Source organism: Zingiber officinale, chromosome 9A (genome assembly GCF_018446385.1).
Source record: "Zingiber officinale cultivar Zhangliang chromosome 9A, Zo_v1.1, whole genome shotgun sequence".
Classification (NCBI taxonomy): domain Eukaryota; kingdom Viridiplantae; phylum Streptophyta; class Magnoliopsida; order Zingiberales; family Zingiberaceae; genus Zingiber; species Zingiber officinale.
Window position 1 is genome coordinate 88,736,933 of NC_056002.1, and position 25,345 is coordinate 88,762,277.

A 25,345-nucleotide genomic window follows, 5' to 3' on the forward strand; every position below is an offset into this window, starting at 1 on the left:
CAGAGCATTTCTTGGTCAGGCCTCCAGAGCATTCCCTAGTCAGGCTTCCAGATCATTTCCTGGTCAGGCCTCCAGAACACCTCCTGGTCAGGTCCAAGACTCTCGCCCCAAGGAGAGTTATAAGTGAGCATACTCTCACACCCAACGACCTTCCAAGTCGGTGTCCCAGACTCTCGCCCCAGTGCGAATTATAAGTGAGCATGCTCTCACGCTCCCAAACTCTCGCCTTAGTGCGAGTTATAAGTGAGCATACTCTCACGCCCAACGACCTTTTGGTCGATGCTCATCGCTCACTCGTAGCTTTGTCTAGCACTCATCATACTCACTTTACTCGCCGCTTTGCTCGACAGTCATCCTTAGCATTTCGCTCACCGCTGTTGCTCGGTCGACACTCACTGCTCACTCGTCGCTCTGCCCGGTACTCCTCACACTTGCTTCACTTGCCGCTCTGCCCGGCGCTCTCAGCATTCGCGTTTCGCTCACCGCTATTACTTGGTCGGCATTCACCGCTTCACTTGCCGCTCTGCCCAGCGCTCAGCATTTGCGTTTCACTCACCGCCGCTCACCACTCACTTGCCGCTCTGCCTGACACTCATCATACTAGCCCCACTTGTCGCTCTGCTCGTCATACTCGCTTCACCTGCAGCTCTGCTTGGCACTCTTAGTTCGCATTTTTGCTCACCGCTGTTACTCGGTCGGCATTCACCGCTTCACTTGCCTCTCTGCCCTGCACTCAGCATTCACGTTTCGCTCATCGCTGTTGCTCGGTCGGTATTCATCGCTTCACTCGCCACTTTGCCCGACACTCATCACACTCGCTTCACTCACCGCTCTGCCTGGCACTCAGCATTCGTGTTTCGCTCACCGCTGTTACTTGGTCGACATTCACCGCTTCACTTGTCGCTCTGCTCAGCACTCAGCATTCGCGTTTCACTCACCGCTGTTCATCGCTCCGCTTACCGCTCTGCCCGGCACTCACCCTTTGCGTTTCGCTTACCGCTGTTCCTCGACCGTTTGCTCGACCGCTCATTGGTACCACTTGGCTACTCGCTTTATGCCGATAGGCCTATCACTTAATGTTTTTCTCGATTGCGCACTCGACATTGCCCGCCCGTTCTTATTCTCCCCGATAGACATTCTCTCTGTTTCCTGGTCGACATTTGTCGGTTGCCCGATCGGGATTACTGTCGCTCGATTGACATTTTTTCTCTGTCACATGCTTGTCACCGCTCGCCCATCGTCATTCCACCAGCTTGGGTTTCTCCCTATTGCCAGGCGTCATTTTTCGATTGCTCGGTCACGATTTACCATCACTCAGTCGGTACTTTCCTGGTTGCGCTCATGGCTCTGCTCGGCCATCATTCTCTTTATTGTGTGGTTGCGATTTATTGACATTGGGTCAATAATTTTCTCGATTACGCTCACGGCTCTACTCGGCTATCATTCTCTTTATTGCGTGGTTGCGATTTATTGATGCTTGGTCAGTATTTTTCTCGGTCACGCTCACGACTCTGCTCGTCCATCATTTTCTCTATTGCCCAATCATGATTTATTATCACTCGGTCGATATTTTTTCGGTCACCCGGTCATGATTTATTGTTGCTCAATCGCGCGCTCGACATTGCTCGCTCCTCGTCTTTCGATCCACTTAGCATTTTTTGATCCAGGTCAGCCTTATTCGATGGCCCGGTCGCGATTTACTATCGCTCAGTCGACACTTGCTCGGTCGCGCTCACAGGTTTGCTAGTCCATCAGTCTCTCTATGGCTCGGTTGCGATTTATTGTCGCTCGATCAACATTTCTTTGGTCGCACACTTGACACCGCTCGCCCATCATCTTTTGACCTACTCGGCAGTCACTTTATCGCCTGGGCACCATTCAGACATTCGATCAAATTTTGGGTCGGTAGGAGAAATTAAGGAAAAGAGAAGGGGCAAGTGGGTCTTTTCACAGGTGGAGGGGTTTTGGAGTTTTTTTTGGGTGGCACTGTTCATGGGGGGGGGGGGGGGGGTTTCGCGTTTTGGCCGCCGCCAACAGAAACAGGGGAGGGTTTTCTTCTCTCTCATGCTCCTCACCGGCGCCGACGCCGGCTGTTCCTCTCCTCTCCTCCCTCTGGTCATCCCTTCTCTTCGCCCACGCGATCGTCATCTCAAATGTTGCCGCCATTTTCTCCAGCGATGTCCAATGCCGATAGTTCCTTCTCCGTTGTTCACAGTCGAACGACGACACCGTCTCCCCCTCCCTCTATGCGTCGTGGGTCTGCGACCGGAGCGCTACCTCCCTTTTCCTCCCTCATTGTCGCCTACAGTGCCTCCCAACGCAAGTTACCCTCTCTTGCCGAGGTGGATGGCGTCTCCTCCATTTAGCGCTGTCTCTGACATCCTCTGCTTGCCGTCACTTGCGGTTGACCCCCATCGTGGCGGTCGGCTTCCAATCTACCCCGCAGTGTGCATCTGAAGTCGATCCGACATTCGATATATACTATCATACTCATCCAGTCTTGTTCTAATATCTGATCTGCTATCATTGTATGATTCCGATGTGGATCGGATCTTCGAGCTCGTGTCGTCATATTCAGCCATGATTTGTAGGATATTTTTATGTCCCAACCTTTGTGTCATTTTGTATCTCGACCTATGTGCTGATATCTTATCCTGGCCTGCGTGTCGACGTCTTATCCCCGCTTGTGTACCAGTGTTTTATCCCGGCCTGCGCGCCGGTGCCTTATCCCGGCCTGCGTGTCGATATTTTAGCCCGACCTGCGTGCCAAGATCACGTCTAGTTTCATGCCACCACTTCCAGCTCTGTGACGTGTCCGGTTCTACTTCATCAGATCCAGCTCCTCGTCCGATGCATTCATATACTCTTCCAGGTCATGACAACTCGAGCAGCGTCCCATCCGAGGGCGCCCCCTACGAGGGCACCCCCTAGGGCTAGGGTACATCTTCATACTCGCCTCTCATTTATTTCATTATTATATTATTAGCCTGTTACTTAAATGTTCGTTGGATCCACCTCGAGCCTTGTGATACCAGGGACCGGGAGGAACCCGGTCACTGGCTGCAGGTAGCGTTGACTAGAGGACTTTTGAAGACTTGGTCAACACAGAAGCCATCTCAGCACACCCCTCCTCCGGGATATCACGACTCGGTCAACATTCTCGTCACCTCACTTGACGGTCCGTCTGACTCAGATTCCGGACAGGATCACTCAAGATGAGAGGAAACTATTTTTTTATTATATTTTCTTCATATCTGAATTGTTAAATACATAAGGTATTTATAGAGAATACCCAAGATGTATCTACACAAATACATGAACTAATAATAAATGACATTCATCATCCTAAGAGTCATTCATGAATCCTCCTAACGACCTCCAATATTCATGCATACAATATTAATCTGGTTTATATTTTCAACATTCCCTCTTAAACCAGATTCATTACTCCAAGTAAAAAATGCAGCTTCTTGAAAACATCAAATTTCAACGGTTTTGTGAAGATATCGGCAACTTGATCTTGTGACTTCACATACTCAAGCTTTGTTGGGGTTGCAAGGTTCCAAACATAGTCCGACATTGAAAACACATAGAAAAAATCATGGGTTTATAAGAGAAAAGATATCTCTATTGGATGAGGCATTTTGGGTAGAGCCCAAGAGCAAAGCCATGAGGGTCTAGGACCAAAGTGGACAATATCATGCTATTATGGAGATATGTAAATTCTTTTCGATCTAACAAGCTTCACTTCTTCATTCGATATGCAATCTCGAATAAATGATACCTTGTATCAATATGCTTGCTCCTTCCATGAAACACCGGATTCTTAGCCAATGCAATTGCGAATTTATTATCAACATAAATCTCCATCGGATCTTCTTGTGACAAATTCAATTTCTTATGAACATGCGTGTAGGCAATGCTTCCAAAAACCCTCAAGTGTGAAACACTTGGCATGTATCCACTCCAAGTATGAAGTCGTCATGGGACGATGAATGCTATTTTTTTCATAGAAAACCTTGAATTCATTAGATGTGAATTCTCCACCTCTATCAGATCGAAGAGCTTTGATTTGATAACCACTATGTTTCTCCACCATTAATTTGAAACTTTTGAAGGTTCCAAACACCTCCGCTTTTGCTTTAAAAAAATTCACCCAAGTTTTCCGAGAATAATCATCAATGAAAAGCACAAAGTAATTATTCTCACCAAGTGATGATGGCTTGATTGGTCTGATAGTTCTTGTAAATTCTAAGCCTCATGGATTCTAAAAATATAAAGAATTCACATATAGAAAATACAAGAACAAGAAGATCTAGTTTCATCGAGAACATGACATAAGAAAAATAAATACATAAACATAATAGACAAGGAACCTGATTGAAGAGTCATATCCTTGCCTTTAGCGTTGTCAGTTTGATCTCTATGGAAGAAGATGCAGTGGAAAGGAAGGTCTTCCAAGGGACTTAGGGGATGATGATGTCGTAAATCTTCTTGTCAATGGGGAACAATAAACTATGTCAAGATTATTTCCTAAGCCCTTGGGGACCAACCATATATATAGTGAACATCTATTATCAACCCATCAATAATAATAGATATGGGACTATAAGTCCATATATATACTGAACATCTATTATTAACAAATAGATGATGATAATAGATATAGGACTATAAGTTCTACACATATGAGATCCACATCCAATTACCCGAAACCCACTAGACATAAGTTAGATCACTTTAAAGGGTTCGGATCATATTCACGTGTGCAACTTACAAATAAGTCCACCTAATAGGGATAATTATATCCAACAATCTCCCACTTGGATTATATGTGAGTTGTATGTGAAATATAAGTAAAACTTTCGTTGATATAAAACTTTATTGGTACAAAATACCTTTGTAAATAATCTGGTCCATTAACTTCATTGGTATAGGACTAAAGAGGTCATAACTACTGTATATGATCATAACAAGCCCCAACAGTGATCACAATACCAATGTCATTAATGACATAGATCAAGATGTGGATGTGTAGAGTGGAAATTACATGAAATGTGATCAATATATGTCAATTTCCAATTGGTCCTAAGATGACCTCAAAAGAGATCAGATCATATTTGCAAAATACTTTATGCTAAACTGCAATAGTAAATCATAATCAACTTTATGATTCCAAATAAATCTTTATTATATTTACAAACACTAAATGCTAAATAGCAGTAGTAAATGATGATATCATAGTCAGAGTGTCAAATAAACATATAACTTCTCATTAATGTTTTGAACTTTAAGTACATACAATAATCAAAACAAATGTTTGTCTTTATTAATCAACATAGAGCAATAAAAATAAATACAGACTCCTACTAGATGAGTTCTTCTTCCATAAGAAGAACTTCTATATCCACAACATACGCATGAAACACCTTAGTCACCAAGCCTTTGGTGAGTGAATCAGCCAATATGGAATCTGTTCTGATGTGCTCTACCATAATCTGACAACTCTGAACTCTTTCTTTAACCTTTAGAAATTTGATGTCGATGTGTTTAGAGTTCGACGAACTACGGTTGTTCTTGGCATAAAGTGCTGCGACTTTATTATTACAGTAGATCCTCAGTGGCCTGTCAATGTCATCAACAATTTGTAATGCTGTGATGAAGTTCCGCATCCAAATCCCGTGATTGGATGTTTAATAGCATGCTATTAACTCTGCCTCCATAATTGAAGTGGCTACTAGTGTCTGCTTGACGTTCTTCTAAGATATAGCCCCTCCAGTAAGCATGAAGATATAGCCAGAAGTGGACCTCATGCTATCCAAGCATCCAGCAAAATTAGAGTCCGAATATCCAATCACCTCCAAGTGATCTGATCTCCGATACGTGAGCATATGTCCTTTATGTTGGATCGAGAAGCGCTAGAGGGGGGGGGGGGGTGAATAGCGCTCGTGGCTTTCACTTGACGTAATCGAAAACGTAACGAGTAAATGCACAACGAAAATTAAACCAACACACACAAAAACACACAGAAGACTCCAATATTTACTTGGTTCGGAGCCTAGGGCGACTCCTACTCCAAGGCCCACGCTCATTGAGCATTTACTTTGGGCAACAACTATTATGCGTCAAAGGTTACAAGAGTATTACAATTTAACAATAAAAAATATCTATACCGACAACAAGAATTTAAGATCTCGAAGCTTCGGGTTGTCGGGGACTTGTCGTAGCTTAGCCGGGTCATATCTTGAGTAGCACACAAAGGATGAATCACTTAAAATCTGATGTATCAAGCTGCTGGTCGAATACCCCTTATAAAGGCTATTAGAGGCGCCTCAAAGCCCCTTGAAGGCACCTCCATCGCAGCCGAGTCAGCCGCGCGGATAAGCGCAGAAGAAGTCCTTGCAGATCCTCTTGAAGGCGCCTCCAAGGCTGTCCAAGGCACCTCAAGCCTCCATGAGGGCGCCTCTATACTTGTCGCACGTGCTTCTTCTCCTTTGCACCCGAGGTGCCTCCAAGCTCCATGAGGGCGCCTTAGGTACTGTTCATCCGAGGCTAAAAGTGCTCTTTTGTTCTTGCAAGATAGGTTAGTCCACAAGACAACAATATATCCTGCAAAACAAGGTTAGCACATAATTAACATAGTAATAGAATTATTTTGACAGTCTTCGGACTGTTCAGTTCTGACTTCGGATTTTCGACCAGAAACCCTAGGTCGAACCGACACCTACTATTCCCTCTTCTAGGGAACACGTCCTTGTTAGTTAGAGCCCTAGAGCCAATCATTTGATGATTGTATTATGGACTTATTGTATCATATTCTTATATAAATAAAGGCATTTGTTTTGGTTATTATATTTACTTGTATTGGTGCCAAATAAACTAAGTATAATAGCGTCCTTGAGTAGAAGGTTCTCACCTATATCAATCGGTTAGTTGAACCGATGGTGAGATGATATAGGGAACACTACTCTTAATCATTCCTAGTCGAGTGCTAACATTCAGGGACAATGTTAATGCAATAAGACTAGCATGTAGGTCAACTCGATGACTTAATCTCATAAGTCATGGATATAGAGATATCAAGTTTACACATGGGTATGCATTGGAGAATGTATACTGAATGCCCCGCTATGACAAAGTATCATGGATTGTTATATGAGTGTCATATACTTTTTCATGTGGCTATTAGTATGACTACTAGTCCTTAGACCTGAAGTCACCATGGATCCCTACATAAGGAGTTATGTATTTTGGTTTCGTCAAACGTCACCCGTAATTGGGTGGACTATAAAGGCGATTACTGAGTATGTAACGAATTATGCAGAGGGATGTGAGTGATGTAGATGGGATCTATCCCTCCTATATGACGGGAGCGACATCGATATTCTTGATAGAGTGAAACCACGAAGTGTATGGCTATGCCCAAATGAGTCAATATGAGATATTGAGCTCATTTGATTTAGTGAGTCTACTTGGAGTTCAAGATTTTGATTGATTAAAGGATGACACGGTCTATGCCTCACATTGATCAATTTAGATGTCTTGGATATAAGGATACTTGTCATATATTGTGAGGAGTCACAATTAGTAGTCACAAGGTGATGTTGGATCTCAACATTCTTATAACTTGGGTAGTAATGATGTGTTGCTAGATACCGCTCATTACTTATGCTTCTAAATGGGTTTAGGAGCATTGCCAACGTTATAAGAACCTATAGGGTCACACACAAAGGGCAATTAGATGGAGAATAGGTTCATGTGATGAACCTAAAGGATTAGGTTCATGTGATGAACCAAATTGGATTAAGAGTAATCCAAATTATTCTAATTGAGTTGGACTCAATTTGGTTCATGTGTTAAGTGAGTCTAATTTGGACTTAGACTCATTGAATCAATTTAATTCAATGAATAGAGATTCATTAAATTAAAATTGACTTGAACCAATGGTTAGATTTGATCAACCATGGGAGAGAAGTGATCAAGTTTGACTTGACTTGAGAGGAAGATGAAGAGTCAAGTTTGACTTGACTTTATGCCACCTCATTGGTGAGTTGGCATTGAGTGGGCCAATGATGATGCTCCACATCATCATGGTTACTTAAGTGAGATGCCACCTCATGGGAGTTACCAAGAGTTGTGACTCTTGGTATCCCATGGAGGTTACAACCTCCACTAAAGTGGCCGGCCACTTTGATTTCATGTAGAGAGTTTCATTTTTGTGGTAACTCCCATCTTCTTCCTCTCTAGCTTTCTTCTTGCTCTCCCTCTCCTCCATTACTGATCTCTAAGGTTGCTAGCACATCCTTAGAGATTTTTCTCCATCTCTTGCTTGTGTGGATACACATAGAGAAGTGTCTACTTTGACACTTTCGAGATCCGGCAAACCGAGGACGAGCGGGATTGCGAAGGGCTTCGCATCAAGGGTACAACCTTTCTTCTTTGTAGATCTACTGTAGATCGAGGTTTAGAAACTCATACTCGTAAGTTTTCGAAAGTTTTTATCTTCGCACGGATCCGGTGGCGGGGGTTTCGGGGTTTCCGCGACGCGAAAAGACGATTTTCGCGGCCCAAAAAATCCAACAGTGGTATCAGAGCCACGTGCGAAGACTTGTACGAGTTTATTTTTGATTTTTATGAAAAATATAGCTTCTGTGGTTTTCTGTATATTTAAGTTTTTATGGATTCTTATGAGTAATTTTCTCGTAGAAGCGAAGTATAAGTGTTTCGACACTTGTAGGCTTCGACTACCGAGAAGATTTTTCCGAAACGGCAAGGTTTCGCCCCAAAACTTTTTGGGACAGTGGGCTAAGGCGCTGTAGGATCGCTAAGGAACCCTTGCGATGGTTAGATCGCGGGTAGGGGCGCTGCCCCTGGCCCCGCAATGGGATTCGTTCCGCGATTGCGCCCGAAAACCGCTAAACGGGACCGCCAGGAATTTTTACTTGTAAAAATTGGTATTAAAATTACAGAAAATTATAGAAAATACATAATTTAGAATTATGTATAATTTGTAATAGTCATGGCCCAAAAGACCCAATTGGATTGGTATATTTTGTGTTGTAATTCATAATACGGCCTGCGTGCCGTCATGTGATTGTGTGTGTTGTATTTTTGATACGTGACCTGTGCGTCGTGCCTTTCTCTATTTATTCTTGTTGTAAATTAGTTTAGACTCGAATGTGACTCGAGTTTCAAAATTGTAATGTACAAAATTGGAGCCGTGGAAGGTCCACTCGAGATGGAGTTACGAGGAGGGCGCGAGCAACACAAGGTGGTCAAAGGGAGGAGCTTGAGAAGCTGTGGACCCTAGGTTGACCATCCGATCTTCTCATTGGCTTGAGAAGATCGTAGTAGGGCCATGACTAATCACAAATAGTATAATTAATTGCTTGTGTGTGTGTATTTGATGCATGCTAGTAAAGTAGTTAATTAGCGCCTTAACGATTCGATTCGATCAATCGCGTATATGATACATCTCGACGATTAGATTAGATCTAAGTCGCGCACATGATGCACCTCCTCTACGATTAGATTAGATCTAAATCGAGTATATGATACACATCGTCGATTAGATTAGATCTAAATCGCGTCAACTCAAATGCCTACCGTGCCGTGATACCTATCACTACTTCGATCACATGTGTTGTTGAATCTGCCAAAGCAGAGCAACATATATTATCTTGGTAGGGTACGGAGGGACAATCTTGGTCCCGCTTATCAACGCATGAGCGAGTACAAACTCAATTAGATAGAGTATTCCTAGTTAACTCGGTTGGATCGAGTACAACTATAGACATTCTTCCAACGGTTGGAAAGATAGGACATAAATCACATTTATATTAATTCTTGGGCGTATTAGCCAATGCTAACTCAAGTTTTAATATAACCGTGGGTAATGATCCTATAAACAAGAGTTGCATAGAGATGTAATTGGTAAATCATTACCTACCGATCATACTAAATCTTGGGCGTATTAGCCAAAGCTAACTCAAGGGTTAGTATGATGTGGATCTTGTCCCACATGAATTATAGAATTCAGTGGGAGCATGATTTAGTTAAAGACCTAATTAAATGATTTAAAAGAATATGATATTTATTTTCTGCATTTTTCTGTTGTAGATAACCATGACGTCGAATACGAAATCTTTCTCCCTACGTTCTGTCCTTAAGAAGGACAAGCTCAACGGAGCAAATTTCTTGGACTGGTACAGGAACTTGAGAATAGTTCTCACCCAGGAACGTAAACTGTACGTCCTGGAGCAGCCCATTCCCGAGGCACCTCCTGCCACTGCCACGCGAGCTGATCGTGACGCTTACAAGAAGCATCAAGATGACGCATTAGATGTGTCATGTCTTATGCTCGCAACCATGAACTCTGAGCTTCAGAAGCAACATGAGTTGATGACTGCTTATGATATAGTTGAACATCTTCGTCAACTATATCAAGGACAAGCAGGGCACTGGAAGAGGAACTTCACAGGATACTTGGAAGATCTTAAGAAGACGAGAAATAAGATTTCTACTTCAGGTATAAATGTTATAGAAGTCAACCTCTCTATTTCTTCATCATGGGTATTAGATACCGGATGTGTTTATCACATTTGTACTAATGTACAAGCGCTGAGAAATAGGAGAGTATTGACGAAGGGCGAGATAGACCTACGAGTAGGCAATGGAGCACGGGTTGCTGCTGTTGTTGTAGGAACTTACTATCTATCTCTACCCTCTGGGCTTGTACAAGAATTAGATGATTGTTGTTATGTGCCTGCATTAACTAAGAACATAATTTCAGTTTCTTGTTTGGACAAGAAAGGTTTCTCTTTTATAATAAAGGACAAATGTTGTTCTGTTTATTTAAAAGATATGTTCTATTATAGTGCACCTCTGATGAACGGACTCTACATTCTAGACCTTGAAAGCCCTATCTATAACATAAATACCAAGAGCTTCAAGTCAAATGACATGAACCAAACCTATCTCTGGCACTGTCGCTTAGGTCATATAAATGACAAGCGCTTATCCCAGCTCCATAAGGATGGTTTGCTGGACTCATTTGATTTTGAATCTTATGAGACGTGCGAGTCATGCCTACTAGGCAAGATGACCAAGACTCCCTTTAGTGGGCACAGTGAAAGAGCGACTGATTTGTTAGGTCTTATACATAGTGATGTATGTGGCCCTTTCAATGTCGCTGCTAGAGGCGGTTATAGGTACTTCATCACATTTACTAATGACTTCAGTAGATATGGTTATGTGTACTTGATAACACATAAGTCTGAATCCTTTAAAAAGTTCAAAGAATTCAAGAATGAAGTACAGAACCAGCTTGGCAAGAGTATTAAGATACTTCGATCAGATCGAGGTGGAGAATACCTTAGCCATGAGTTTCGTGACTATCTAGCTGAGTGTGGGATTCTATCCCAACTCACTCCTCCTGGAATACCACAGTAGAATGATGTATCCGAAAGGAGGAATCGTACCCTATTAGATATGGTACGATCCATGATGAGCCACACAGATCTTCCGACATACCTTTGGGGTTATGCTCTAGACATGATAGCTTTTATACTCAACCGAGTTCCATCCAAGGCCGTGATAAAGACACCATATAGGATATGGACTGGGAGAGATGCCCAGGTGTCTTTCATGATGATTTGGGGTTGTGAGGCTTGCGTTCGACGTAAAGTCTCAGACAAGTTAGGACCCAAATCCGATAAAGTGCTACTTTATTGGATATCCCAAGGAAACTAAGGGATATTACTTCTACATTCCCAGTCAGCACAAGGTAGTTGTGGCAAAGACTAGGGTCTTTCTTGAAAGGGACTTTGTTTCTAGAAAGACTAGTGGGAGCACGTTCGATCTTGAAGAAGTTCAAGATGCGAACAATAACACTGAAGCCTCGATGGAAATTGAACTGGAATCACAAAGTGTTGTGGATGATGTTGTTCCACAAGGAGTTGAGGAACAACAACCAGTTCAAGTAAACATACCTCTTCGCAGGTCTGATAGGGTACGTCGTCAGCCTGAGAGATACTCATTTCTCTTGTCTGACCATGATGACATTGTGTTCATAGAGGATGAGCCTACCACCTATCAGGAAGCTGTGATGAGACCAGATTCCGAGAAATGGCTTGAGGCCATGAGATCCGAGATGGAATCCATGTACACCAACCAAGTATGGACTTTGGTTGATCCACTTGAAGGGGTAAAACTCATTGGGTGTAAGTGGGTCTTTAAGAGAAAGACTGACATGGATGGACTTATCTATAAGGGTCGCTTGGTAGCTAAAGGTTTCAAGCAGATTCATGGTATTGACTATGATGAAACCTTTTCTCTAGTAGCGATGTTTAAGTCCATTCGGATCATGCTTGCTATTGCAGCTTACCATGACTATGAGATATGGCAGATGGATGTCAAAATTGCGTTTCTAAATGGAAACCTGCTCGAGGATGTGTACATGACACAACCTGAGGGTTTTGTAGATCCACAGCATACTAGCAAAGTATGCAAGCTGCATAGGTCCATTTATGGACTAAAGCAAGCTTCTCGGAGCTAGAATCTTTGATTCGATGATGTAATCAAATAGTTTGGTTTCATCAAGAACGAAGATGAGCCTTGTGTCTACAAGAAGGTTGTAGGGCATATAGTTGTCTTCCTCATATTGTATGTGGATGACATACTACTCATTGGGAAGGACATCCCTTTGCTTCAGTCTGTCAAGACCTGGCTAGGGAGTTGCTTCTCAATGAAGGACTTAGGTGAGGCATCCCGCATTCTAGGGATACAGATCTATAGAGATAGATCTAAGAGATTGCTTAGCCTAAGTCAGAGTACATACATTGACAAGGTACTCCTTCGGTTTGCCATACAGAACTCCAAAAAGGGATTTCTGCCGATGTCACATGGTGTGAGTCTTTCGAAGACTCAAGGTCCCTCTTCTAGAGAGGAGAGAGACCGCATGGATCAGATCCCTTATGCCTCAGCCATAGGATCTATTATGTACGCCATGCTATGTACTCGACCTGATGTCTCGTATGCTTTGAGCATGACGAGCAGATACCAGTCAGATCCAAGTGAAAGTCACTGGATAGCGGTCAAGAATATTCTTAAGTACTTAAGAAGGACTAAAGAATATTTCTTGATATATGGAGGCAATGACGAGCTAGTTGTATGTTAGCTAGAGCCCTAGAGCCAATCATTTGATGATTGTATTTTAGACTTATTGTATCATATTCTATATAAATAAAAGGAATTTTGATTTTGGTTATTATACTTGTATTGGTGCCAAATAAACTAAGTATAATAATGTCCTTGAGTAGACGGTTCTCACCTATATCAATCGGTTAGTTGAACCGATAGTGAGATGATATAGGGAACACTACTCTTAATCATTCCTAGTCGAGTATTAACATTCAGGGACAATGTTAATGAAATAAGACTAGCATGTAGGTCAACTTGATGACTTGATCTCACAAGTCATGGATATAGAGATATCAAGTTGACACATGGGTATACATTAGAGAATGTATACTGAATGACCCGCCATGAGAAAGTATCATGGATAGTTATATGAGTGTCATATACTTTCTCATGTGGCTATTAGTATGACTACTAGTCCTTAGACCTGAAGTCACCATAGATCCCTACATAAGGAGTTATGTACTTTAGTTTCGTCAAACGTCACCCGTAACTGGGTGGACTATAAAGGCGATTACTGGGTATATAACAAATTATGCAGAGGGATGTGAGTGATGTAGATGGGATCTATCCCTCCTATATGACGGGAGAGACATCGGTATTCTTGATAGAGTGAGACCACGAAGTGCATGGCCATGCCCAAATGAGTCAATATAGGATATTGAACTCATTTGATTTAGTGAGTCTACTTGGAGTTCAAGATTTAGATTGGTCAGAGGATGACACGGTCTATGCCTCACGTTGACCAATCTAGATGTCTAGGATAGAAGGACACTTGTCATATATTGTGAGGAGTCACAATTAGTAGTCACAAGGTGATGTTGGATCTCGACATTCTTGTTACTTGGGTAGTAATGATGTGTTGCTAGATACCGCTCATTACTTATGCTCCTAAATGGGTTTAGGGCATTGCCAACGTAACAAGAACCTATAGGGTCACACACTTAGGACAATTAGATGGAGATTAGGTTCATATGATGAACCAAGAGGATTAGATTCATTTGATGAATCAAATTGGATTAAGAGTAATCCTAATTGGGCTAACTTGAGTTCGACTCAAGTTGATTCATGTGTTCAATGAGTCTAATTTAGATTTTGACTCATTGAATCAATTTAATTAAATGAATTAGATTCATTATATTAAGTTGGCTTGAATCAAATGGTTGGATTCGATCAACCATGGAAGAGATTTGGTCAAGTTTGACTTGACTTGAGAGGAAGATTAAAAGTCAAGTTTGATTTGATTTTATGCCACCTCATTGGTGAGTTGGCATTGATGTGGACTAATGATGTTACTCCACATCATCATTGGGTGCCACCTCATGGAAGTTACAAAGCCATTCTCTTTAATGACTTCACATTAATGACACTTAATGCATTAATGTGGAGAGTTACACACATGATGGTGGCCGGCCACTTGAATGAGTAGAATGACTTTCATTTTAAAATATTCTCTCATTCATTCCTTCTTCTTCCTCCTTGAGTTCTTCTTGCTCTCTCCCTCTCCTCTTCTTGCCGTGGCCTATCAAGGTGCTAGCACACCTTTGTTTAGGTCTTCTCCACCTAAGTTGTCCGTGTGGATACTTCTAGAGGACCGTACGCTTTACGGTCTAGAGATCCGGCATTTTGGACGAGCGGGATTCGCGTAGGGCGCGCATCGAAGGTATAATTCTTCTTCATGTAGATCTAGGAGTAGATCTAAGTTGTAAACTCGTACTCGTAAACTTTTTGAAAAATTTTCTTCGCACGAGATCCGTTGGCTAGGGTGATTCGGGGTTTCCGCGACGCAAAAAGTGATTTTCGCGGCTCGAAAAACCCAACACTGTAAAGGGTTACAGTGAATTCCAAACCGACCAGGATGATTATCGATCGCAGTCAGAGTTCGTATTTTGTATTAATGGTGGTGCTGTGAGCTGGAAGAGTTCGAAGCAGGATACAGTAGCTGATTCTACGACAGAGGCCGAGTACATTGCTGCATCAGAGGCAGCAAAGGAGGCAGTTTGGATCCGCAAGTTCATCACTGAACTTGGGGTGGTTCCCAGTATCGCTGACCCTATTGAGCTATATTGTGACAACAATGGAGCTATAGCACAGGCTAAGGAACCTCGCTCACACCAGCAGACCAAACACATACTACGGCGCTTCCATCTCATTCGAGAGATTATCGAGAGAGGAGATGTGAAGATATGCAGAGTACCTACAGAGGCTAACATCACTAATCCCTTGACCAAGGCTTTGGTACAGAGGAAGCATGATGGTCACACTAGGTCATTGGGGCTTAAAGCCTACACTAATTGGCACTAGTGCTAGTGGAAGATTGTTAGTTAGAGCCCTAGAGCCAATCATTTGATAATTGTATTATGGACTTATTGTATCATATTATTATATAACTAAAGGTATTTGTTTTGGTTATTATACTTACTTGTATTGGTGCCAAATAAACTAAGTATAATAGCGTCCTTGAGTAGAAGGTTCTCACCTATATCAATCGGTTAGTTGAACCGATAGTGAGATGATATAGGGAACACTACTCTTAATCATTCTTAGTCAAGTGTTAACATTCAGGGACAATGTTAATGCTATAAGACTAGTATGTAGGTCAACTCGATGATTTGATCTCACAAGTCATGGATATAGAGATATCAAGTTGACACATGGGTATGCATTGGAGAATGTATACTGAATGACCCGCCATGACAAAGTATCATGGATCGTTATATGAGTGTCATATACTTTCTCATGTGACTATTAGTATGACTATTAGTCCTTAGACCTGAAGTCACCATGGATCCCTACATAAGGAGTTATGTACTTTGGTTTCGTCAAACGTCACCCGTAACTGGGTGGACTATAAAGGCGATTACTGGGTATGTAACGAATTATGCAGAGGGATGTGAGTGATGTAGATGGGATCTATCCCTCCTATATGACGGGAGCGACATCGATATTCTTGATAGAGTGAGACCACGAAGTGCATAACCACGCCCAAATGAGTCAATATGAGATATTGAGCTCATTTGATTTAGTGAGTCTACTTGGAGTTCAAGATTTTGATTGATTAGAGGATGACACGGTCTATGCCTCACATTGATCAATCTAGATATTTTGGATAGAAGGACACTTGTCATATATTGTGAGGAGTCACAATTAGTAGTCACAAGGTGATGTTGGATCTCAACATTCTTATAACTTGGGTAGTAATGATGTGTTGCTAGATACCGCTCATTACTTATGCTTCTAAATGGGTTTAGGAGCATTGCCAACGTTATAAGAACCTATAGGGTCACACACAAAGGGCAATTAGATGGAGATTAGGTTCATTTGATGAACCTAAAGGATTAGGTTCATGTGATGAACCAAATTGGATTAAGAGTAATCCAAATTATGCTAATTGAGTTGGACTTAATTTGGTTCATGTGTTAAGTGAGTCTAATTTGGACTTAGGCTCATTGAATCAATTTAATTCAATGAATAGAGATTCATTAAATTAAAATTGACTTGAACCAATGGTTAGATTTGATCAACCATGGGAGAGAAGTGGTCAAGTTTGACTTGACTTGAGAGGAAGATGAAGAGTCAAGTTTGACTTGACTTTATGCCACCTCATTGGTGAGTTGGCATTGAGTGGGCCAATGATGATGCTCCACATCATTATGGTTACTTAAGTGAGATGCCACCTCATGGGAGTTACCAAGAGTTGTGACTCTTGGTATCACATGGAGGTTACAACCTCTACTAAAGTGGTCCGCCACTTTGATTTCATGTAGAGAGTTTCATTTTTGTGGTAACTCTCATCTTCTTCCTCTCTAGCTTTCTTCTTGCTCTCCCTCTCCTCCATTACTGATCTCTAAGGTTGCTAGCACATCCTTAGAGATTTTTCTCCATCTCTTGCTTGTGTGGATACACATAGAGAAGTGTCTACTTTGACACTTTCGAGATCCGGCGAACCAAGGACGAGCGGGATTGCGAAGGGCTTCGCATCAAGGGTATAACCTTTCTTCTTTGTAGATTTACTGTAGATCGAGGTTTAGAAACTCGTACTCGTAAGTTTTCGAAAGTTTTTATCTTCGCACGGATCCGGTGGCGGGGGTTTCGGGGTTTCCGCGACGCGAAAAAGCAGTTTTCGCGACTCGAAAAACCTAACAGTCCTCACCTACTCCACTCAGGAGAAGTTTACCTTTTGCCAGTTTGGTCCTCTAGACCGACTGGGCTTTTGCTCGGTGCTCGAGTCTTCCAGTCTTCATGCTGGACACTCACTCCATGACTCGTCCAGACTTCTACCTGGTCGCGACACCAGGATTTCCACCTAGGGTTACCGCCCCCTAGGATTTTTGCTCAAAGCTTCAACCCGCCGAGACTTTATGCCTAGGGTTACCACCCCCTTGGACCTAGGGTTACCACCCCTTAGGGTTTTCCACCTGCCTAACCGCAGCTAGGACTTTTGCCTAAGTAACCTTAGGACTTTCCTGTAATCTCATTCACACACGTTTGATAATAAACCAACTTAACTTGAACCCTTTGACATAATCAAAACACTGGTTCGATCGTCAGATGCTTCTCACACCAACAATCTCCCCCTTTTTGATTATGGCAAGACGGTTCAAAGTTAAGTAAAATTTATGACAATAAATAAGAAATTGAGGCATGAGCATGAGTGTAAAAATTTATAAAACTTATGCTCCTCCTTATGTTTAAATTCTTAATTTACTTAATTTCTTCTTAATTTCTCCTATTAACTTTGACTCTCTCCCCCTTTGACATAAATCAAAAAGAATAAGTAGAGAGAAAAAATATTATACGTAATTTTAAGCTCCCCCTAAAGAGTAGCTCTTTACAGTTGAAAATGACTTAGCGTTTCAATAAAAACTTAGCAAAACTTAGCATTTTGAAAATAATTGCTTTGAAAAACACCTAGCAAAATTTGAAAAACCTTTGAAAAATACTTAAGCTTTTGAAGATAATTAGTTGTAAATACTTAACTTTAAAAAGATTTTCTTGATAGAAGTTTAGTTTAAATACTTAACTTTAAAGGATTTTCATAAAAGCTTAGCTTTAAAAATACTTATACTTTCATCAGAGACTTAGCTAAATTTTGAAAGTAAATGTTTTGTCAAGTACTTAGCTTTCAAAACTTAACTTAAAAACACTTTGATAAATTTAGCTTTAAGATATGTGAAAACAAATTTTGATAAACTTAAGTTTTGAAACTTTATTTTTCACAACTTAGCTAAAATTTTTGCTTTGAAAATACTTGTATCAAAGACTTAGCTAAACTTTTGAAACTAATCGTTTCGTTAAGTGTATAATCTTAAAAAGACTTAGTTTTGAAAAGACTTAGCTTTAAAAAGACTTTGAAAAAGTTCTCAACTTAAAACAAATTTTGATAAAAAGCTTTAGCTTAAGAAAAAATTTAATAGAATCTCATATTTTGAAAAACTTGACTAAAAAATACTTTCTTAAAAAACCTACTTAAGTGATTTGAAAAATACTTGAGCAAATACTTAGTTTTTGTAGATAATTATAAAAATAAATTAATTTTTTTTGAAAATATTTTTTTTAAAAAAACTTAGCTCGACTCCTTTCACTCCCCCTTGATTAATTTCTTAAAAGTTTTGAGGATTCTAGAGTCCAAGCATGTCTTTAAAGGTAATTATTTTCCTAATTTACCATCTCACCCCTTCTAGGTTATCAAGCAAGTTCAGCTTACGAGTGAGTGTGAAATGAAGTTGTCTTTGTTTAAATTGTAATTGATATTTAAAATAAGTTTGAGTTTGAATTCAAATGCGTAAACATTTAAAATTATGAATATTTTGAAAATTGAGTTTGAAATTATAATTTGAACATATGATTTAAAAATTAATTAAGATTTAATAATTAATTATCATTAAGACTCTGAATATAATTTAAAAATTAATTATTATTAAGATTTTGAATCAAATATGATTTGAAAATTAATTAAGATTTTGAATCAAATATGATTTGAAAATTAATTAAGATTTAAAAATTAATTATCATTTTGTAAATAATGATTTTGAGTTTTGAAAATATCAAAAATAATTAATTACTTTGATTGAAATTAATTAGACTTTTGAAATTAATTAAAAAAATATATAATTTAATTATGATTTAAACATTAACATTAAAATTAATTAAGTTAATTTAATTGAATTGATTAAGTATTTTAATCAATTGTTGATTACAATTTGTAAATTAAATTGGTGAATTAAATTGTTAATTAAATTGGTAAATTAATTCTAAATTTTTATCTAGATCCATCTCACCCTTTTCTAAGTTATCAACCTAGGAACCTTATTGATTTTTGTGAGATGATTATCTTTATCTTTAGATTATTTCTAATGATTAATTTATATTTGAGTTAAACTTAGTTTTTCCAATTGGTTAATTAAATATACATTTCGAAGCTTGGATCCCAGGCTGTGGCCAGGCACTAGGCCTTCTTGAGTATGAGATTTGATCATCCACCACTTCTAGGCAGAGCCTCTCAAAGAAAGTATATATTTAATTTTCCTTTTCGAAATCCCTAGATTTAACTAATCAAGTGTAAATTATGCCTAGGTCCTTAATCTAGCCTAATCTAAACATATAATAAAAGTAAAAAAAAAAATAAAGCAGTCATCAAACAATTCTATTTGTTTATAAAGATAGTTTTCTGATTGGCTCCTCCTGGATCATAGCCTCGATATGGTCTATCAAGGTAATGGACTTGATTCTTAGGGACCTAATATAGACCAAGTCCAACTTGATTAACCAAGTTAGACTTGGGGACCCATGCTTGGACTATGTTTCTATTTGATCTATTTACAAGTGACAAATATGATTTGAATTTATGTTTGCATTTAAACCCAAGTCCAGATCTATTGTAAACGGCTCTTTGTTTTCCAAGAGTCAGATTAAGATTCTTGGAACCTAATGTGAACCGTTTCAACGTATCTTTAAGTTCTTTAACTTGAGTTTTCAAATTGATATTTTCTTCCTCAAGTTTTTGGACTTGAGTTGAACTTCTAATTTGAACTGGCTCAGTCAAAGGACTCGAGTTAGTCACTTCCTTAAGGGTTGTTACCTTCTTTTGGAGTGACTTGACCCAGACATTGGATTTAGCTAATTTCTTTAATAGATAAGGAACTAAATTTTCTAGATTAATGCCAGAAATTAAAGAGCATACAGTGGGTTTGGGTCCTTCGGAAATGGATACGGACCCGTAGCTTCGCTCGGACTCGATTTCTGATTTGCTCTCAGTTTCGGACTTGGACATAGTTTCGACAATGTTCGCTTGTACTGGTAGAGCGAGAAAGCTCGCTTGCTCTTCTTCGTCGGATTTGGATTCATCTGATGACTCGGACCATGTTGCCTTCAACACCTTCCTTCTTTGTTGCTTCTGTTTTAGACAATCTAGCTTGTAGTGACCCTTCTGATTGCACTCGTAGCACGTAACTCCAGTCTTGTCCATTGAACTTGGTTGAACCTCCTTGGGCTGTATCACCTTTTTGATGTTCTTCGTATTGAGCCCCTTCTTATTTTTGTAGATCCTTCTCACCAAGTCGACGAGTTCGGTCATGAGCTCGTTGTCATCGTCATTTGAATCCGGTTCTTTTTCTGACTCTGGCTCGGTTCTGCGTCTTGGTTTTGGTTTGCGCGCTCTTGTTTTAGCTTCCCAAGTTCTGCTTGTACCTACAACCAAAGCAATTCCTTTCTCGGCCGGACGTGAGTTAACCTGTTCATGCAGTTCGAATTCTGAAAACAATTAATCCAACTTAATAGAAGAGAGATCCTTAGGTACCTTGTAAGCATCTACCATGGATGCCCACAAGGTATTCCTCGGAAAAGCGTTTAGAGAATACCTGATTATGTCTCTATTTTCTACCTTTTGTTCGATTACGTGTAGTCCATTGAGCATATCTTGAATGTGGGCGTACAACGGGATTGCCGTTTCACATTCCTGCAATTTTATATTATATAGTTTATTAAGAATTAAATCTCTCTTGCTTACCTTGGTGTCGGACGTTCCTTCATGAAGCTCGATCAGCTTCTCCCACAGTTCTTTGGCGCTTGTGAACGGGCTGACTCAGTTCAGCTCCTCTTTCGTCAGCCCGCATTGGAGGGTGTAGGTCGCTTTGGCATTTGCTTCTACTTTTTTGATAAGATTCGCGTCCCAGTTCTCGTACGATAGTGGCTTGCAGGCGCCGTCAGTTGGTATTTCCAGCTCGATTTTGACGATCATCCAGACTTCAAAATGAGTCTGGAGATACGCCTCCATCTGGCCCTTTCAATAACCGAAGTCATCTCCGGTGAAGAGCAGTGGGCGGGCGATACTATACCCTTCTTGGAGAGCCATTGAAGATCTAGCATGAGAAACGAGTCCCAGGACTTGATCCTGGATTAGTAGTGTGGTTTAAAAATAGAAATAAAATACGATCTCGAGTGGTGTTGCACCTACTTTGAGAAAAGAATCCGATTATGAAAAACTAGATCGGAAGACGGTGAGAATACCGATTCCGATCGACTCAGAAAAACTGAAAAACACCATGAAAAATTTGCTTGACTGGTGGTTGCACCAAATCAAAACGACCCTGCTTTGATACCAATTGTTGGATCGAGAAGCGCTAGAGGGGGGGGGGGGTGAATAGCACTCGTGGCTTTCACTTGACATAATTGAAAATGTAACGAGTAAATGCACAGCGGAAATTAAACCAAACACACAAAACACACAGAAGACTCCAAGATTTACTTGGTTCGGAGCCTAGGGTGACTCCTACTCCAAAGCCCATGCTTGTTGAGCATTTACTTTGGGCAACAACTATTATCGCAAAAGGTTACAAGAGTATTACAATTTAACAGTAAAAAATATCTATACCGACAACAAGAATTGAAGATCTCGAAGCTTCGGGTTGTCGGGGACTTGTCGTAGCTTAGCCAGGTCGTATCTTGAGTAGCACATGAAGGATAAATCACTTGGAATATAATGTATAAAGCTGCTGGTCGAATACCCCTTATAAAGGCTGTTGGAGGCACCTCAAAGCCCCTTGAGGGTGCCTCCATTGCAGCCGAGTCAGCGCGCGGATAAGCGCAGAAGAAGTCCTCGCTGATCCTCTTGAAAGCGCCTCCATAAGCCTTGAAGGCGCCTCCAAGGCTGTCCGAGGTGCCTCAAGCCTCCATGAGGGCGCCTCCATACTTACCGCGTGCGCTTCTTCTCCTTTGCACCCAAGGTGCCTCCAAGCTCCATGAGGGTGCCTCAAGTACTGTTCATCAGAGGCCAAAAGTGCTCTTTTGTTCCTGCAAGATAGGTTAATCCACAAGACAACAATATATCCTGTAAAACAAGGTTAGCACATAATTAACATAGTAACAGAATTATTTTGACAGTCTTCGGACTGTCCGGTTATGACTTCGGATTTCCGATCAGAAACCTTAAGTCGAACCGACACTTACTATTCCCTCTTCCGGGGAACACGTCCTCACCTACTCCACTCAGGAGAAGTTTACCTTTTGCTAGTTCGATCATCTAGACCAACTGAGCTTTTGCTTGATGCTCGAGTCTTCCGGTCTTCATGCTGGATGCTCGCTCCACGACTCGCCCAGACTTCCACCTGGTTTGCGACACCAGGATTTCCACCTAGGGTTACCGCCCCCTAGGATTTTTGCCCGAAGCTTCGACACGCCAAGACTTTCCGCCTAGGGTTACCACCTCCAAGGACCTAAGATTACCACCCCCTAGGGTTTTCCACCTGCCTAACCGCAGCTAGGACTTTTGCCTAAGTAACCTTAGGACTTGCCTGCAATCTCATTCACACACATTAGATAACAAACCAACTTAACTTGAACCCTTTGACATAATCAAAACACTGGTTCGATCGTCGGATGCTTCCCACACCAACACTTTAGTCCTTTGCAAATATCGCATCACTCTCTTTACCGCTTTCCAGTGTGACAATCCTGGGTTATTAATATATCTACCTAACATCCCCACTATAAATGCTATATCTGGTTGAGTACAAACTTGTGCATACATGAGACTTCCCACTACTGACGCATATGGTAATTGCTCCATCTCCTTTATTTCAAGTTCATGCCATGGACATTGCTGCAAGCTAAACTCATTACCTCTTGACACAGGTGTGTCAGTGGGTGTACCATTCTGCATACCATACCTTATAAGCACCTTTTCAATATAGGCCTGCTGTGAAAGTTCAAGAATGCCTCTAGAACGATCACGATAGATCTGTATGCCTAAAACAAAGGATGCTTCACTAAGATCTTTCATTTTAAAATTACCAAATAGAAATGACTTAGTTTGAAGTAGTAGATCTTTATTATTGTTCACAAGTAATATATCATCCACATACAAAATAAGTATAACAAACTTGTGTAGGACCGTTGCAGCCGACTAGAAGGGGGGGTTGAATAGCCAGCAAAAATAAGACAACCCTTTCTCGAACTCTCAACAATACACTTGTAAAATAATTAAAGCAGTAAATTAAAAGCAGAAAGAAAGAGGCAAAAGGTTTTTACTTGGTTACAACCTAGGAGGTTGTTAATCCAAGGAATGTAGCACTATTATCTCCTTCGGGCGGAGAAGCCTCTTACAGCAGTGAAAGCGTAAAAAAAGAAGCTAATCTAGAACAGTAGGGTACAAGTGTTGGAAATGGAATGCACTAAGTTGATGAAAAGCTTCTGGACCAAGGCTATATTTATAACCTTGGTCGGGGCGCCTGGAAGGAGTTTCAGGCACCCTGGGGGGGATAAAACTTTATCCCCAATGTTCAGATCACGTTTGACGCGATGCTCCGGGTGCCCCGGATTGCTCCGGGCGCCCGGAGCCTAGAGTTAACCGATGTTGACTTTTTCATCCGGGGACCACTGCTCCGGTTCAGTTCATCTCGGTCTGGGTCTTCTACTCCGGATTCGTTCGCTTGGGTGTTTTCTGCCATCTGGAAAAGGGCTCACCCGAACCCAACTTCCGGTCTTCTCGAGCGGGCTTCCCTCCGGCTTCTCGTCCCTCAGAATCGCCGCATGTTTCCTTCTCGTCCGCCGGCGTACTCATCCGCAGTCTTCGTCCCTCGGACGCACCGCGTGTCGTCCTTCTCGCTATCTGTGTCTCTTGCTTCCCGAGCAATCTTCCGCTCTGGCTTTCGTCCCTTAGAACCACCGCACGTTTCCTTCTCGTCTGCCGGTGTACTCTTCCGCAGCACTTCGTCCCTCGGACTGTCGTCCTTCTCGCTAGCTGTGTTTTCCGCTCGACTACCTGTGCTCCTAAGCTCCTGCACACTTGGACACAAGGTTAAAAACACACAGGACCTAATTTAACTTGTTGATCATACTAAAACAACCTTGGGGTTCCAACAATCTCCCTCTTTTTGGTGTGATCAACCCAAGTTAAGCTAGGGTTAAAATAGACATAAAGTAAAATTAAGTAAATTAACTTAATTTGCAATTTAAGAGCAAAAATATAGACAAGAAAAAAAATCTATCTACCTCCCCCTAGACTTAAACCTTTTCCTTCTCCCCCTTTGATCACAAAAAAAATGGGGTTCCAAGAAAAAAAATCTAAGGGTTAAAGACTTAGGAAAAATATTTCAAAAAAAAGTTCTAAGTTTTTAAGAGATTTAGAAAATTTTTCTAAGTAATTTAAGCTGAGATTTCTAGTTTCAGAAAAAAGTTTTTAACTTTTAGGAGAAAATGATTTTTGAGAATTTTTCAAAAAAAAAATCCTAAGTAACAAATTTTTGAAAAAAATTCTAACTTAAAATTTTTGAGAATTTTTAAGAAAATTTTTCAAAAAAAATGACTTAGTCAATTTAAAAAAACTTTAAGTAAGTAAATTTCTAAATTGAAAAAAAATGTTTTGAATAACCTTTTTAAAGCATTAATTAATTCTTGCATTAATGCTTTATTAGTAAGTTAATTAAATATTTATTTCAATATTTTGGCTTCCAGGTCGTGGCGATGCACTAGGCCTTGTTGGTTATTGGAGCAACAACCACTTCCTTGACAAAGCCTCATAAAGAAATTCTTTGTTTAATTTTCTCACTTAAAGCGCTAATTTTAATTTTAAAATTAATTTAAGCATGATTTAGGAACCCAATATAGGTTCCAACCCACTAGATTAATTAAAAAGTTTTTAGGGACATAT